Consider the following 18,725-nt stretch of genomic DNA (forward strand, 5'->3'; position numbering starts at 1 on the left):
AAATCATTTTGAAACAGCAAACTTGCTGTGGGAGTCCTTGAAGTCTTGCTTTTCTTTTCCAAATCAAAGCTTCATCTGGGACACTTTTTTGACTCACTGTTCTGAGGAAAGTCGGTATGGAGAAGGTCCAAAAGGCAATACTGGAATTCTGTGACCATATGTGGCAGGAAAGGCACTGTCCTGTGTAATACCAACACGTTACAGAGAAAAAGGAAATACCTTCAGTGCCATCAACATAAGGCACTTTATCTACCACAAAATTAAAATTACACACAAATAATAATTTGTGTACCCACTTTCAGAGAACAAATACAAGCTATGCCTACACTAGTAAGGAAAAGGTAACACATCCTGTTTTGCGTACTTGAGGACAAATGGCTAAGTGCTGCTTGCTTTCACACAGTTAAACTATACTCCCTTTTCAGTAGAGTGGCTTTGTCAGTAGGGTAGCAGCATAGTTTATTAATGTAGACATCACCCTAAAGGCCAGAACATCAGTAGAGCACATATTGTAATACACATTGCACATGTCAGGAAGAGTGACATTGGCAAGGTCAGGGTTGCAGAATACAGGGACACTCCATTTCTAACAACGTAGAATTTCCAATTGGAAAACATTTTGATAAAAGTGACAAAAGCTATAAATTCTTTAACTGTTTTAATGGAATATATCTCTGAGAAGATGCTCAATCATTTACTGAAAAGACTACTCTTCAACTCTTTAAATAGCCAACTATTTTCAAATTTCAATCTAAAAATCAAAGAGCAAGACTATGTTCAGTGAGCCCGGGTGAAAGAAGTGACCCGTTATAAAATCTTCCCAATACCAAAAAAATTACTCAAGGCTAAGTAACATGGCTCTTTTATTGGTTTATGAGAATGAAACTCAGGTAATGCAGTAATGATCAAAGGTTATATAGACAAGACGAACTACAATTTGCATGTGTCAAAGACTTCATTTTGACCAAGAGTTATACTTCAAGTGGCAAGTTTAAGAAGTCACATGTACAGTACATGTGCCATTTATATAAAAATGTCATTGTCATGGGAGCAACAAAGCAGAGATAGTGTTCCATTAACAGGCATAGAAAGTTATCCATGCATTTGCAGTCAAAAGTCAAAGACAAATTTTTCTAGAAATACAAAGAGGAGGAAGGTGTTAAGTGTTCCAACAGCAGAGAGCCTCCAAAGTTATTTATTTTATGTTTAATACAGCAATGTGATATATAGTGCAATTTTTACAAATGAAAGCTATAAATGTACTCATGATAGCTATGAGCCATGTACTAAAGTACAGGGGCTAGAGTATGTTCTTCCAGCTAAAGCTGGAATCTGTAGATCCTGGTTTTACCACCACCACCTTGTTACTAGTGTTATCAATCATATATCTGGGGCTAATCAGGCAACACAGACTGAGCAGGTCACATGGTATAATTAAGGCAACTGACAGCACCAGTACTAAGAAACAAAGACAGGATCAATGAATTTCAAATACATCAGGCTTTGGTTCAAAGTTTCAAAGGGGGGGAAGGAGACACCTTCTTCAAACAGTCTTAGCAAAATGGTGTAATCAACAAACAACAATATAACATCTTCAGAAATAATACTACACATGAAACAAGAAAAAAAAAAACATCAAGCTTTTGTGGCTTACATTGAAAAAAAGAAGATTAATTGATCAAATCAGCTAATGAAAAAAAACATTCTGATGAGCTATGCTCCTCTGATTCAGAACCAAGGAAAAAAACTTCAAAAGAATTTCACTGTGGAAGAAACAGTGTATTCAGAGCAGTCAGGAACTAAAATCAAGAACACCCAAGGTACTCTGCATCCATGAGACTAGATGCTTTTATTTTGCCTTCTTTTCCCTGAAGGAAGACAAGCTATCACAAGGTTTCAGTACAAAGTCATCTTTGGTATTTTTTGATAGAAACTCCCACTATATAAAGACTTGGTTCTTGAAGACCTGTCATACCATTCTTCTGCAAAAGGTTTGCTACTTTAGGAAGAAAGGGGGAAGAGGATCGGAGAAAAGGAAAGGCTATTTTCCAAGTGCTCCACTTTCTGTATAGAGCCACTATGAAACTTGTAAGATTCCAGCTTCAGAAGAAACAGAGTTTATCCTACAGAGATGGAAGGGATTCCCCATGACATCCTCCAGCTCCACGGTCTTCTGAAGGACTTAATATTCTTCCTCAAATCTCACTTCTGAGATGGGCCTGCTATGTAAGATGCAACCACCTTAAGCAGGTATCCTGTGTTTAAAATCAAGAAAGAAAATAAAAGTCAGTAACACCATGACCCCCTGCTAATGTTAATTGGAGGATTAAATGGAGAGGGTTTTAAAAATATCTCCAAGTCTCCAAGTTTTTGTAACAGTAGAAGCCAGGAAGTATAAATGTGCTAAAATTGACCAACAAAAACCCACCACTACACAACACATGGCAAAACCATTACCTCATCCCTTCCTTCTTCATCTATGAACTCCTTAGCTGTCCTGCTGCGCTCATTATGAAACAGAACAACATGTCTACTCCCATTTCTCAGAATTCTTTCTTTGATTTTCCAGAAACCAAGCAGTTCCGTATTCCTCTGGGGAATTTCCCAAGGGCAAACACCCTTGAAATTAAAATCTTTCATCCAGACATTCCATAACTACAGAATTAGTAATAAGAAATAGTATCACAGAATGTAGTCACACATCATGACTGGACTATTAAGACTTTAATTTGAAAACTAAAATGAAACTGAGCTGATTCACTGTGGAAGCCATACAGAGGTTTTCCGTAGCAGCAGAAGGTCACACGCAAGTGGGTGTAGCCCAGAAGCATGTAGAATCCAGAAGATGGAAACGTATTTCAAAAATGTGTACAGAGCATGTTTGACATGAAAATGCAACTACTGATGCTGTGAATCTGGTGAAATTTCCTGGCATTCTGTGGATGGCAAAGCAACTTTGATGAAAGAGAAAATAGAGGTATATGGCATTCTAAATCTAAAAGGTTTTTATGAATGCGGTCTTTTTGGTTTAAAACATAATGGGCTTAACTAATGCCTTAAAGCCTATTTCAAGTATTGATTTTTAGGTGTTGTATCCATAAATAGCTTCAGAACAATATTCCATCTATACAAAACACGTTTCTTAATATCACTGGGAAAAAAAAAGTTGGAAAGTTTAAACAGACTGAATTTTTAGAAACTTGGGAAAGGTCTTATGGAAACAAAGTCACACTGCATCTTAAGAGCAGGAGAGTTTTAAGATCAGACAGTTAATCCCAGTGCAATTATTTTATATGGATAATATTTGTTGCACAGCTATAGCTGTAGCCAAGCTCAGTATTCCCTGAGGCATGTTCTAACCTAGCATTTAACACCTCCAGGAGAGCCTCCAAGAACTACACAGCATCACAGGCATTTGCAAAACCATTAGAAACAAGCAAGCCATAGCCTGTTAACACTAGTTCAGGAGAGACTGAAGAATCTTCAAAGGCAAATACAGTGCTTGCTATGCTACATGTGTGACAGATAACATATGATATTTCAAGGGATCAAGTTACAGAACCATACACTTGGAGTACCATATTTTGCACTATTCAGGAATATCATATTTTGAAGGATAGCTACTCTTTAGGAGATTTAGGAGGATACAGAAGCAGATAAATCCTTCTCCAGATAGCCAAGACACAATAAACTGAAAAAAAAAAAAAAACACACACTGCTGTAGACCAATATGAGAAAGGGCAGTTCCTGTTTGCTTAGATCAAGTTATCCTTTTTGAAGAACCTACAATTCAATCATTAATAGAACAAAATACATCAAAATTGATTTTTTTCTCACCAGTATGGGCACAGGATTTGCATATAGCTGCAGGTAGCTATTCTTTCAAAATAACACTTCAGAGGCAATCATTAAGAGAAAATTTGATCTATTTTGCGAAAGCCTCACTTACACCAAGACGGTTTAAAGTACTTCAGCATACATGCTTCCTCAGCATATTCTGTCCATAATTATAAGTAGGATTTCAGTGAACTGATGTTTTCACCTTCTTATTAACCTTCTAAACAGAAACATATTTTATTTAGAACCCCCTTCTCAAGTCAGGTGGCAATTAAATTTCATAAACACAAGCCACAACAGTTGAGGCCATTACTGAGTTTAAAAATAAATCCCACTAAATTAAAAAAAAAAAAAAAAAAAAAAAAAAAAAAGACTAAGAACTGGAGAACTCCTAGACATTGCCTGTATAGATATCTGCCTCTGAAGCCAACACTGAATGAAAATAAACCTCTGACTGATAAGGATGCTGGTGAAATAGATTGGATAAGCCACTTGACCTGAAAGACTGCATTGGCCACCGTCTCCAATGCAGAAAGCTTAGAAAAATGGTCATGACTGAACTGCTGATAGTTTAGTGGAAACTCAAAAAGAGTCCCTATGTAAGGAGCATTAGAAAATAAAAGGAAGAAGACCACAGTGAAGTTCATCTTCCCCTTTTAGTATCAAACATATTGAAACATTCACACAGGGGTAAGGGAAATTTTGATTAAAAAAAGATGGAAAAAAGCAGCCCCTTATGTCTAGACATTTTAATTTGTTGACCTTATCTTGCGAGAAAGATCATTACGTGAATGTCTTATTAATCTGGTACTTAGATGAAACATTATAAGCTTATAAAAACATTAACTGCATTTCACTGAAATGTTTATGTAGTATAGGATGACAATATCTAAGTTTCCTGAAAGCTCAATAAAAAACATTTAGCTTAGAAGGGGAAAATGAGTTTTATCCATAGCACATTAGGCAGCACCAGGTCTGTGCTTGTGACTCATAGTTACTTTCTGCAGCAAGCATCATATCGTCCTTGCTCAAATCAGCAGCACTTGCAAAAGCAGGAAAGTGACAGTGTTTTTCTACCTCCTCCTTACTTGGACATGATTTCTGGTTACAAGAGGACAGAGGAACATCAGTGCTTGTCCCCATCATGAGTGGGTGCCCCGCTAAAGCTCACTGACGTGGCTAGGGTGAACATGACCAAAGGCAGTAAATCTCAGCAATGCTTGGGTTTCTGCTAACAGCAGTGAGGGGACAGGGTGGGAGAGCAGGAGGAATTGTCCCTCTGAGGAGGTACAGAGGAAGTAGGCAGAACAGCTACCAAGAATAACTGTGTATGTTCCACCACCCGGTCTTCAGGACTCTGCAGGTCGCAGGATAGACAACAATAAATGGAGAAATATTGTTTGGCAGGGTCATACTGGCCAATGAAATCTTGAAAGAGAAAAACAGAGTCTGAGGCCCCACTTATATTACTTCTGTGTACTGCACACACATCCTGCAGCTTGGTAGTGCTATTTCATGCTGCTTTCCCAGGGGTCTGACTTGCTGATTGATTTTCTACCACATTAATCGCCCCCAGATTATCAAAAAGTTACTTACACAACCATTCATCATCTGGGTTTGTTATACTAGATGGACTGTTTGAAACAAAGAGGTAGCAATACAGTTTCAAGACTTCAAAAACTAGATTGTCCTTCTCTTGCTTGAAGGTCACAAAAATAAATTTGTTTCAGGAAAGTCATTATTGGGCATCCTTGTCAATTCCTAGATAAACACCTGAGCTTCAGAACTCTCAACATATAAGCACACTAAAACTTAAAAGGATTTGAAGTGCTTAATTCCCCTTGGTGATCACTTAATTTTTTTTTTTTGAAATTGATTTTTTTTTTTTTTAATGCATTTAAAATTAGTACCTGCTAGGGGAAAAGACCTGGAATCAGACAACAACAGTTTGAATATGCTTCCCATAAAACCCTTTAACAAAGGTAACAGTAAATTTGAGAAGTGTGCAAGCATCCCTATTTGACTTATAGTATATAAGATATCTTAAGTACTACGTTTTTGTCAGGAAAATTGTTTGCAAATGCCAAGCCTGTTAAACAGACAGTATTTACCTTAACAAGCACAGCTTTAATAAAATGTACGTAACAGAAGATCAAGAGGGACAGAACTACAAACAGGTTTAAATAGAGTTTGCCATGGATAAGTCAAAGAGAGGTAGAGGTGATGTATCCTAGGAAATGCAATAAGCAGCATTTCCACACAAATTCTCTGGCCTGAGAGCACCAATTTCTTTGGATTATGCTGCAAGAACCACCCTGCAATAGTAGCCTAGCTGAGTAAAATCATATCATCCCTCAGATCAGTCATTTTTCATGGTCAGGATGCTGCAGTCTGGCAACACCTTTTTGAAGGAAACATCAATCCTACTCTTGCTTCAGAAAGCAAAGCATAAAAGCATCCAGTAATATTGTATCAAGCCTAAAAAAAAAAAATAAAAAAAAAAAAGGAAAGCCAAGCCTGTTGCCATTTGCCTTTGGGTTAGCTTTAGGATAGCTTTCTCTCTAGACAATGCATTGGGATGTCCTACAAGAACTAAGAAATGCAAAGATGTGGACACAGCCACAGTCAGAGGCCCCAAGCCACAGATTGCTGAAAGCAATTGGGAGAGAGGGAAAAGCCTCACTTAATGTCTGCTTGTGTTCATATTCTTTCACTGAATGTCAAGTACTGACCGTTCTCCAGTCCATTAGAAGTCAGGCCCACTAACATGGGACACGTACACCTCTGACCTCATCTTCCATTTCTTTATTCAAATCCTCTATGTCATCAAGCATGCCAAAGTATGATCTCTCAAAGTAGCATGTAAGGAAGGTTAATGTTTTATTGCTTTAACATAACATTTCCCAGATAAAATATTTTGAATCTCATTCTTTTCTTGCTCGTCTCACCTGCAACCTTAATATTGTATACCACAGGGTAAGTATACTTCATTTTATTTAAATTTCCTAGATATAAAATTATATATATGAAAATTGGCTATTATAATAACCACTTTTTTTTTTTTAAGTGGTTTAACAAGCAGAAGAGCTTGTTTAACTCTCTAAGGGTCATCACCATGGAGTAATTATTGTCCTCAAGGATTTGATCATTTACACAAAACTAGCCTATACCTCCAGGCAAGGTAAGCAAGTCACTTTAAATGATGATTGTTTCAGAAATGGATTCTCAAGAGCCAAAGAAAAGAGAGGCCTTCAAAGGACCTGGTGTTTTGAAGAAAAAAGCCTCCTTTTCCCTCCCCCCTCTGAATATATTTATACATTTGGACTAGGAACCTTCAGAGATGAGTGTTTTTTTTTGCAAAAAGATTGAACTGGAAAATGTTAAAGCCTTCTCTTGGGCAGCTTAAGTTACACATACATTTCAAGAGCTAGTCATGCATTCCTAACTTAAGTGTAGGAGTCCCAGCAGAGGAATCCCAGCTGCAGCCAAGCCCCAGAGATTTGAGATGTATCACTTTGTTTGCTAATAAACTAACTCCCAGGAGAAGGCTAAGTTTAGGGTTTATGTAAAGCACAGACTGTTTTCATAACAAGCAAGGAAAAGTTTTTGCTCACTCTACGAGAAGGTAATTTAGGAAAAAAATCATACCCATCAAGGATGTATGTAAATATGTGTCAGAAAGAAAGTTAAAAATAGTTCATAGGTAATTTCCTCCGTATTAGCATGTCTAGTGGCTCATGACATAAAATTGGCTACACATCCTGAGCACATCTAGTATCAAATCTAAATTTCCAGACCAAAAGGTAAATGGATTCTGTTACCCAATACAGTTTAGTCTCAGTAAAAACTGTCTACCAATGTATTTTTATACCCTGTAACACCTCAAACAGACAAGGACTTCTTGAGCAAACATATCTAGAGATAGCACATGCAGCTTCTTCTTTGAATATATTTATTACTGCATAGACAGGTCTTGAACTGGCTGCATTGTCCTCCCTTCAACATAAGTTGTTTGGATTTTAGCAAGTTATCCAAAGTAAAATAATAAAAAAAAAAATAAAAAGCAACAAGATTAAATGCAACAATAAAGCAACATTAGCTCAGATTACTCAGGATAAGCAACAGAAAACCATCTCTTGCCAGAACCTCTGCAGATCTGTCAGTTATATATTTCCAAATGAAAATTGTCTGTTGGAAAAAATTACACAGAAGAAACTACCTCAGTTTGGAAGGGACCACATCAGGTCCCCAAACTGAAGGAATTGGAAAGAAGAATCCCTTCCTTCCAAGAGAGTCCATCCGTCAGGTTTTGGGCTTCAGTGCTGCCGCCTTGTCTTACATCACCCCTGCTCTTACGGGGTTGATGGACCGTAAACCCTGTCCAGGCATCTCTCCTTGTGAGCAAAGATGTCTGATTTTCTTTTGCACCTATATCAAGAGAAGGAGGGATGGTCTTAGCAACACCTTCCATCCCTACGTTTCAGCCGCTTCCCCTCTCCCATATCAGAGGAGCAACTGCCGTATCTCTAGCAAGAGAAGTGCAAGGGAGATTATTGAAGGGATGACTGAGCTTGAGCAACACTGAGCCACAAAGACAATTCTGCCCACATATACAGAGCATGTGGGCAAGACTTTCAGTCCTTTAACATTCTACCTATTACAGCTTTGTTGCTGACCCCTTCAGTATACCCTTCAAATTTCTAAGAGTTTGGAAGAGAAAAAGAAGGAAAACTTGTCAGATGCTCCCAAAAATATCACTGACCATTTAGGAGAAAATATATCTCCATCCTCACTCCAGGATGCCAAGCAGACAGCTACAGCAGAGCTCAACATATGAGAGCCTCAGAAAAGCACCTTCCCAGACAGCAGGCTACAAGTTGTGCTAAAGCTTGCTTTGCTACCTTTCTTCAATAATCAGGTAAATAAGGTATCAGTGATTTTCCTCATAACCTCAAATAATCAGAATCTATAAAGTCGGATGTTCAGAAACTGTCATATCAAAAAGTCACCTTTTAGTTCATATTATGATTCATACATGATTCATGTTCATACATGAGCATACAGTTCATATCATGTTTATACATGATATGAACTTTGCTATCTGTTAAATTTGTTCATTAGCGAGTCAACAGTCAGTAGCAAAAGGGATTGCTGAGCTCACCTAAAGGAAAGCAGCAAACAGATTTGAAGTTTCTTCTGAAGCAGAAGCAGCTCAGACTGTTTTAAAATCCACTTTTGCCAATCAGCTCTCTGGAATTCATATATTTATATTATTATTATAATATATTTTTAAACAATATAGCAGGCAAAAAGCTCACTACTAAAAAAAAAAGGTAAAACATTCAGAGGATTAAACAGTATTTTTCAAAAGTTTTAGTGAAAGAAGAACATGCCAGATTCCCATAGTTACCTACACTTATGATTACCTTGTAATACAAAAACATTTGGTTTAACGTTATTAAGAAAACAATTTAAAAGAAAGCCTTCCAGTGTTCTCCAAATGAAATGAAGAACGCAATAGTTATTTAAGGTGGTGTGTTTTGTTTTTTTTTCCCCCTCCCCTGGACACTTGTCAAGAATGCTCTTTTAGTTCCTTCTGATATAAAAGAATCAGATTTTTCAGCCAGGTCCTGATGGTATCAATCCTCCCTTCTTCCAACAAAACACTGCCTAGAGGAATGTCTGTGAAAACACAAAGCCTTGTATAAGTCTACTAGTTTTATCCCAAACATATTTAAAACTTTTCCAGATTCCAATAGAAAATACCAGCCTCTGTGTTAACCTACAGTCTTTAGATCAAATTAATAAAGTGTTATTGATAGACGGTAGGCTACATTTTCCAAGACTCTGCAGTTTCAGCAAACAGTAAGAATAACCTCCAGGCAACATGGATTTTGAAATTTCTCTCAATTATTTCCACTTCTAAGTAATTCATTTTAAACTTATATTACTGAAAAACCTCAAAGTACTCAAGAGAAGTCTGACTAAGCCTCCAGTCTTGCATCAGATATTAGCTCATGAAGACAGATAGTATTAAAAACAGTAATGAAAAATGCAAGTATTACACTTATAGTTACAGGCCACAAGTACATTTTCTTTCCTCAGCTGCATGCATTAACTATGAAACTCAGTTTGAAATCAATTAAAATATCATTTAATAATTTAAAAAAGTAGCCAGTGAAAAATCAAATGCTGACAAACACGCCAGTGTTCCCCAGTGCAGACCAAACTCTGCCCTCTAGGTTTACCCATTATATAACTTGGCTTGTTTATATGATCACACAATGGATGATGAAAGACAATATGCATCTGCTGTAGGGAAGAAGTTTTTATTGGTCGTGCTTTTTGTTCATTTCTAATTTGGAATATAAAAGCTGATACCACTTCCTCATTCAGGGTTAAATCATTGTCTAACCAGTGCTACAGCAAAAATGGTTTATGTACTTCAAGGAGAGAAGTACTTCATTTACCAAACTCACCCAGCTATCCAAGAAGAAATGTTACCTAATTATAGCCATCCCTTTGACTAACACTTCAGTATTTTCACTATCTCCCTTCTCATCTCAAAATGTCATCCATGATCTCCCACCTTTTTCTGAGCTCATCTAATCATTTCTCCTACTCTTCTGCATGTATTAGCCCCCCCCCCAACATTCACCCATTATTTTTGCCACCTGCTACTTCATCTTCACTATTTAAGTTTCTTTCCTAAAATATCATATTATGCAGAGAAACATGACAGCAAAGCAAAAAACAAGTAACCATTTGAGGACCACAGCCACTGGTGACAGATGCAGGAGGAAACTGTTCTTGCCCTTTCTGCTTTGTGCTTTCAGCAGAGACTTGTTAGCTCTCTTCCAAAAACCCTACTGGAAGCTTCACTATTCGAGTGAAGCTGCAGTTTCATAGGTAAGGTAGATGTACATGCAGGCTTTACCAGAGTATAATAATTAATGGAGTAGTTGTTGAGTAACAAGGAAGGCGGGAATGGTGATTTTACTGGCCCAGCAGTAAGTAAATTTAGCAATGAGGTTGACTTGACACATAAAAAACACAGAGTTCAGACCTTGTAACTGAGCTACACCCACTGCCAAAAAGAAGGGACACTGACCTGGAGAGGACAAGCTCATAAAGCAAAGTCACTTTGCAAGTAAGAATTTGAGCATCACTAGATTACTGAAAGCAAAATTGTAATATTAGTTATGCAAGACAAAAAAAAAAAAATGTATAGAAATGAAAAAGAGGTTTTACAGTTTTACGTGGCCTAGTGGAACAAATCAGCACTTTCAACAGTGCAGATTACTTTTATTTCAGGTGTTGCTTACATCAGGAGTTTCTGGTCTGTCACAGAGAGAAGACTAGAGTACTGATGAATAAATCTTATTTTCCCTACGTGGAATAGTACTACGGAAAAATATGGATTTCTTGTTATCCTAATATACACTAATGGCACTATGCTAAAATCAAGCATTTGACGAATGGCTAACAGAGGCCAAAATATTTCCAGTCAGTGGTACACAGAAAGATTTTGACAATATTAATCTATTATTTTTTATTCACAGGCAGTGGGGCACTGGGCCAGATCCTCTACTCCCATAAGTTTCAGTAGTGTTGTGGCCAACTACTGCTCTGTGCCATAAAAGTTTCAAGTCTGATGGGTGGTAGTAAATTAATTACAAGCAGGACAATATTTTTCATGACCTAACAGTCACATTTGTAATAAAGCACAAAGGACATCAGCACTTATTCACTGTAGATGGATACTCATGCAATGGAGGACTGCAAGTGCCTCAGTGTCTCAAAGCTTGTGGACCAAATGGAGATTTATCACCATATCACAGCCCACATGGTCAAGGAAATAAAGATCTATTTATGTACCCTTTTTCTGCTGATGTTTCCTATTCCTCTGTTCAAAAGCAAACAGATTTTTGAGGTCACATATCTACTCCTTCACATCTCATTCTCATGCTCCACACTGCATATTTTACTTGTTAAAGGACCTATCCAATGCCCAGCAGAGCCAATGTTGGTTTGATTCCTAAAGCTGATAAACATCAAGCCTCAACAGCATTCAGGGTCCCCATGTCTGTAAGACTATGAGCTACCACAGCAGGAGCCAAGAAGTTTAGATGTTCCCACTCCTCCTAATTTACAACAGACTTAACATCAGACTCTCTTTGTAGTTCTCTTAATACTGCAAAGTTAGCCTAACAGATTTGGCAGGACTACCATGTTAAGAGCTATCCCTGGACTCTAAGTGAGACTCAGGCTCTCATCCTGGTTCTAGCTTTGTTCCAAAGATGGTTTCCTGGCTCAGTTAAAAGCAACACCTTCATTTCACACGTCCAGCTTCGAGAGGTTTTAGACAGAGATTAACACGTAGAACATTTCCTTGCAGCTTAAGCTTTAGTTCTGCAAAAGGAACCCATAAGCTTTTAAGCATCCCTATAGCAGTCAACAATATTATTTACTTACATAAGAGTATATCTACATACAAGTATTTATAGAATTCAACGGCTATTTACAACATTTTTGTTGATGCACTCAGTGGTTAAATTTTTATCTGCTCAGAACTAAGGAACTATTTAGTTACTTAATTCTCTGCTTGAAACATAGCCGTGTAACCTGCAGGCCTCCACTAAAATAATAATAAAAACCAAACTCCTGTAATTTGTGCATGTCAGGAAAATTATGCTGAGCAACATTAAGCCAAAGATCCTTTAAAGATAAAGAAAAAAAAGTTAGGCTGGATTTCTTAAATTATCCTGTATATCTGATGAGAAAGCATACCCTTGGAGCAAACACAAAAGTTTACATAAAAGATTTTTTGTCTGTCTAATGTAATGGCTCCCTCAAGCGCTTTGAAACAAGGAGATTTCACCCACAGATAGTTAGTGTAGGGTTCATGATATACTTGTTTTGCACAAATCACAATGTTTGACTTCAATCAAGCTAAGTGAATGCTTGTGTCCTGTAAGACAGGTAATCACAGTTAGAGCACTTAATGCTGTATAAATAACAGTTAAAACAATGTCTACTGAAAGCAAATGTAGGTTTCAGAAAGTAAGAGGCATCTTTATGTTCTAACATTCCTTTTTTTCCCCTTAATAGAGAGAGTGCACTCATTTAAATTTTTCTGTTTACACTTACAGCACAGAAGCCTAGCAGAGCACTTCACATGGACTTGAGATTTAGATCCTCTCAGACTAGATGCTGCTCTCCTAAGCTGCAAAGAAATCACTATCTCCCTGAACTCTGGGATCTCTACTTGGAAAACAGTATTTTATAAAGACAGAAAATACAACTGAGAACTAGTGACAGAGAAGTATGTAATAATTCAGCAATATTTTCATGTATAAATAATTCCTTAATTTTTTTTAAAAGCACTAGCCATGTGCACTAGATACACTTTAAATTTTTATTGATTTTGAAATAGCTACCCAACTCCATTGCTTGTATTTCAGTCTTGTCAGACCCTGATGAAATGAGACTTGGTCTCCACTTGGCTGTGACATTTCAGCATGTACAAGAACCCTAATCCAAATGCAGAGTTGTTATCCTTTTAAAGGATAACTTGCCAGAGTTTCCCTGTAACTCATAACACCACCTACATTCAAAGTCCATTTCCCCTTCTGCTTTCCAGATCCCAGAAACCATGGCCCTTCTAATATTAGGTGATAGGGACAACTATCTCCCAAGACAGATTTACTTCATATGTACCACAGAGTACACAGACATTTTTAAACCTAACTGGAGCTTTAGCACAAAGCTACACAGTACCAAAGAAGGAATGTATTTCTGGATGTGTTGAAAAAGGTCCCTTCACAGCAGTAAAGCTTACACTTGGTAATAACTAGCTGTACAACTGAGTCTCTAAAGCAATGACCTCATTCTGAAGGTCTCTGTTTTCCATTACCAGACCTGGGATCCATCCATGTCCATGAATTATATAATAAGTCTTAAAATCCTGTACTATACAGCTTTAAGAAGGTACCATAAACGTTCAGTTTTTCTGACAATAGGAACAGTAGTTACTGAGTTATGCATCTTATTTCTCCTGTCCACAGGACAAAACACCTGCAGACTCCAACAAGACATCTGAAATGGTCTCCCAAGATCTTGCCATCTTGCCTTCAGCATCTGAGAGGTAACAACACACCCACGTGCACAACTGCATTTATATTAAATGCATAGAACCAATAGCCTTTAACAACAAAAATAAATAAATAAAAAAAAAAAAACAGTCCTTACCGATGCAGAAATAAATCCAGAAAACCAATAGAAATACACATTGCCACATCACACAACCCTCCCTAAATCCTGAAGGGGGATAATCATTACCATGCCTCACCAAAATGGCATTACTCTCCAGAGGCATGGTGCAGATGGGGGTTGTGCTGCCAGGGTCCTGCACAGGCCGCCGGGGTACCCCAAGGGATGGCTGCTCCTGAAAGAGCAGGAGTCCAGAGCTGTTGGCAGCTATGACAGCATCCCGTGACCTAGGGAGGCTGGTCAGAGCCCCCCCCCCAAGGCCTGTTAGTGCTCCCAGGGCCCCAGTACAAGCCTGAGAAAATCCAGTCCTCTCCAGGAAAAATTACCATTTAAAAACAGTTAACAACAGCCACAGAAAAATAAACTCCAAGAAGTCTGAAGTTTTCAAATAGTTTGTGGACTAAGGGCTTTTATACGCTGCAAATGGCCACTCTAGAGGTTGTTTCATATCACAAAACTGAAGTGAGAATGCTGAGCCAAAACAAATACCTTATGTGATAAAGCTAGGACCACAGTTTGATCTACATATCTACAGACATCCTGACTAGGAGCTTTCAAACCACACACTAGCAATAATCACACACAAAGTAGTTAAGAAATGTCTTACTATTTGATCCATAATGAAGTCTACTACTGATCTGACTCTAGTATAGAAGACTGAAAACAAATTCTAATTGGTCCCCTCAGAGACAGTTATATCTGGCTGCTAAGTCAGCACAAATCTGTTGACCCCAGACATACTTAAAACAGTACAGATTTTGTTCCAGAAAACTTAAGAATCAGTAACAAGACTGTGACACTTCCAGCATGACTGTTTCCCAGTTACCACCAAGAGACTAGCAATGAGCACTCAAAAGATAAACTGAGTGATACTGTGAACTTACTCAGAGATTGTTTCACAATATGTGATCTTTGGAGAAGGAATGCTTAATCCATGAACCTTGTTAAGGGAATTAAAATATTTCTGAAGTGTTTTCCAGATGTTTTTAGTAATAAACAGAAAATCCCATATGGTTTATAAAGGGAAAAAAAAATGGTATGATAATGTTAATCTCCTTCATTTGAAAACAAAGAGAGAAAGCATCCAAAAAGCACCTTCATTTAAGTTTAAAAATAGATGCAAACACTAGATTGATCACTTTCAGAAGCCAGAGACTGATGACCTGGCTGCACATGAGTTCACTTATTAATAAATAAGAAATGGTCACCAAAGGTAAAATTCAGGAAAGTACAGTCCAGGAAAACCAACAGAATTCACAGACACAGGCCCAGTCCACTGAATACTTTCAGTATTTAACACTTTCAAAGGAGAAGGAGAAATGCTTGAAAATTTTGAAATTCTTTTCTTTAAGGGCTGCCACATGAAACATTTCAACTTCGCGCTTTGAAGCTTCTGTATCAAGGAAAACTATTTTCTTTTTAAGGTTAAAATGATTAAGTAACCTCAAAAGAGAAGGAAATGTTATATTAGCTTGTTTGGAAGTTTTCTTCAGGCAAAATATTAGTAGCTGACACACTGACTCTAATGCTGCCCAGCTTGCCATACTCTGCCAAGAGTATATGAGAAAAAAAGAGAAGAGCAATCATTAACAGCAGCAGCACACAGGGACTCCCACCACCCCAAGCCCTGCATATATTGTTTCTTGTCTTCGTCCTTTCATGAGTCACCCTTTTGCAATAACTGAAGGGAAGTATGAGTTAACCCTACATTTCTCTGTCCCATCTAGGAAGGTGATGGATCTGATGAGAGGACTGCCTTCTTTCTTCACCTAGCTAGCACTTCGCTCTGCAAGGATTCCCATTAGAGCCTCTGGGGTCTTTTCAGAAATTAATACAGTGGGAAAGGTGGTAATCAGCCCACAACAGACTATATGCCTACAGTGATATAGTGCGATTGCAATCAGAATCATTAATAGAAAGCTTTGGAAAGGCTTGAAAGCTTTCCAAGACCTTCATAAGGCTGCAATTGGATGTAGCTCCTGGCTAGGAATGCCTATGAAGTTACACAACACCTGAGATGGCCTGTTAAAGCATGGAGAGGAACAAAGATGAAATTCATTAGCCTTCAACATACTAGACACAAGCAACCATCAGCAGACCTCTCTTTAAGAGACCTCATTCAAACCTAAGTTTCCTACTTCTCTGTTCATCTATATCAGCATTAACAAAGTTAGCCACTGACATGCATCTTTATCCTCAGTAAATAATTACAAACTTGAAATTTTGAGGAAAACCTCATAAAATACTGTTATGGAGGAAAATAATAATAATAATAAAAAAAGAAAACCCAGCCTTCAAAAACAAGCCTTAGGAGGATCCTTGGAAGTGTTTTTATTAGCACAGATGTAGCTATGATGGAAATTATGGGTATTTGAGTGTTTTCAATACTAGAATTACAAAAGAAAACTAATTGTCTTGTACCTAACAATCCAATGGTTTAGAAAACAGGAAAGATACTTTTAAAACTGGTTTAAAATGGAATATAAGTCATATTTTTTGCAAAGGGAGGAGAAAAGGTTGTATTTCCTAAAGTCAGGTTTATTGATTAGACTTCCAAGTACATTATAAAGCTAAAAGCTGTATTCACCAGCTGCTATACATCTGCTGACTCCGCAGGTCATTTCAGATAACATTGCTTGTATCTTTACTACAGAAGAACCCATTTTCAAGGTCACAGGAACTATTTCTGTTGAACTTTAATACTGTATCTGCACGTGCTAAATCCTGGATATTACACTATCGACTTACAGAAGAATGACTTTTTTCAGCTTGGCTACATTCTGTTCACTGAAATTTATATGCTTTGCTTCAGTGCCCTTATTGGAGCTATTCAGCAAGAAGAAAGTTCAGGACGAATTTTGGAAGCATCCACTTATACAACCAAACACAGCTTCTCCCCTCTGCATTTCAGCTGCTTTTCTGCGCCAGGTAAGGAATTACCAGAGCAGAGCTGTTCTATGACATCTCTCCTAGGCTTGGCTCCCCACTGCCCAGGGCAAGTAACAGAATAATCCTACTTGATTGTTAGCAGCTTTCTGGCCCCATGAAAACCTTTATGGGGTACACATGCCCAGGTGCTAAAAGCTTTAACCCCTCTTGGCTAATACACTGGAGAAAATTAATAATAAAAGAACTGCCTACAGCCTTCCTCAATTTCTTATCTCTTCTGTATCTGAGTTTCTCAAGAGCCCCTTTTCCAAAGCCACCTCAAATGTGAAGAAGTATGGCTACAGCCCAGTGGTTGCAGAGCACAGAAAATGGTAGCATTTCCTGAGAACATGTAGGAAGTTCACAGGACAGGTTTATTTTGGGAAGTACCACATTCAGTACAGAACAAAAATTACTACTATACCTGAAGAACTCATGTTGCTGAATCCATCATGTTGCAGTTTCAAAAGAAAGACAAACAGACACTTGGGGAGCTGTAGCCAGTCTGAATATTTCTCCCCATACATTCAGCACTATCAGAGCAGGCACTCAAAAAGGAAGAACCACCCAACCAGAACCTAAATAGCCCTACTCCCATGTGTTATGTCCAATTTAAACCAAAGCACCTCCATGTGTGACAGCCCTAAGGGCACCTGTAGCTTGCCATTGCCCTGAGTAGCCCCAGCTGGGACCCTCAGCTGCACAGGCCTGCCCACCTCCCTGGGATCCGTGTAAGCTCAGACTTAGCATCCAGGCCTGACCTATAGGTATGTCTGTCTTCTAGACCATCTTTTCTCCATCCAGTGCTGCTGATGACCCCCTATTACAACAGTCAGCCCTATCTGGCATATAGATAAAAAATAAAGTAAATAACTAAAGAATTGTGTTCTAGCCATTAAAACTCAATATCTCTTTAATCAGCTAAAGAAAAGTATCAGTATCAATGTCACAGCTCTCTGTGAGTGCTTAGAAACTGATCAAATCAATTCTTTCTCTTTGGTGAACTACACAGAGTGACTTTTTGAGACCTTTTACTTTAATAATTCTGCTTAGACCTTCACAAGCAGGGCTGTTTTGGACTTCAGAAATAGAAACATATGCTCCTGCCTGGAGGAGGCAAAGAAAGATTAAAAACCTTGCTATGAGGAGAACTTTCAACAAAATTACGCACAGGTTTTCCTCTATTATCTGTTCCTCTCCTATGGGCTGGTACAATCTCCCATGGGCAGGTACAATCAACATTCTTCTTTTCAGCTCCACAATATAAATGATAGGGCAGAAATGGAATGTACGTTGTCTTAGAAACATTAAATTTGTTGCAGTTGCATGATCTGCCTACCACCAAACAACCCTCACCTCTTTCCTTGTCCCCTAGGTCAAGGTTGTATTTGCATCTACCCTGTGCAGAAATTTCCCAGAGCACAATATGCTTTGTATCATTGGCTCATATATAATGTACTGCCAAATGACAGCAATTTGGCTATTTTGCCCGAAGTCAAGTTGTTTACAAAGATTGCTCTGCTTCAGAAAATTCTTGACACACCAGTTTACTATCTCATTAATGTTCCTACTCTCTTTAGAGATAATAGTCACATTAAATGCTCATTAATGTTAAAATTGAGAAGAAAAAAGAAAAAAAAAAAACTCATTCTACATCTCTCCATTTCTCAAATAGCCCAGGACCCAAA

General features: G+C 38.0%; 1 long non-coding RNA gene across 1 annotated transcript; it reads right to left on the reverse strand.

Moving 5' to 3' along the window:
• Positions 1–846: 846 nt before the first annotated feature.
• LOC137852542 (uncharacterized) lies at positions 847–17,629 on the reverse strand. The gene is made up of 3 exons (XR_011093921.1): positions 17,462–17,629; positions 8,057–8,265; positions 847–2,255 (listed from the first exon to the last, which is right to left on the reverse strand). It is a non-coding gene; the product is annotated as an uncharacterized lncRNA (long non-coding RNA).
• Positions 17,630–18,725: the final 1,096 nt, after the last annotated feature.

The sequence above is a fragment of the Anas acuta genome, chromosome 2 (assembly GCF_963932015.1).
Source record: "Anas acuta chromosome 2, bAnaAcu1.1, whole genome shotgun sequence".
NCBI classification, from domain to species: domain Eukaryota; kingdom Metazoa; phylum Chordata; class Aves; order Anseriformes; family Anatidae; genus Anas; species Anas acuta.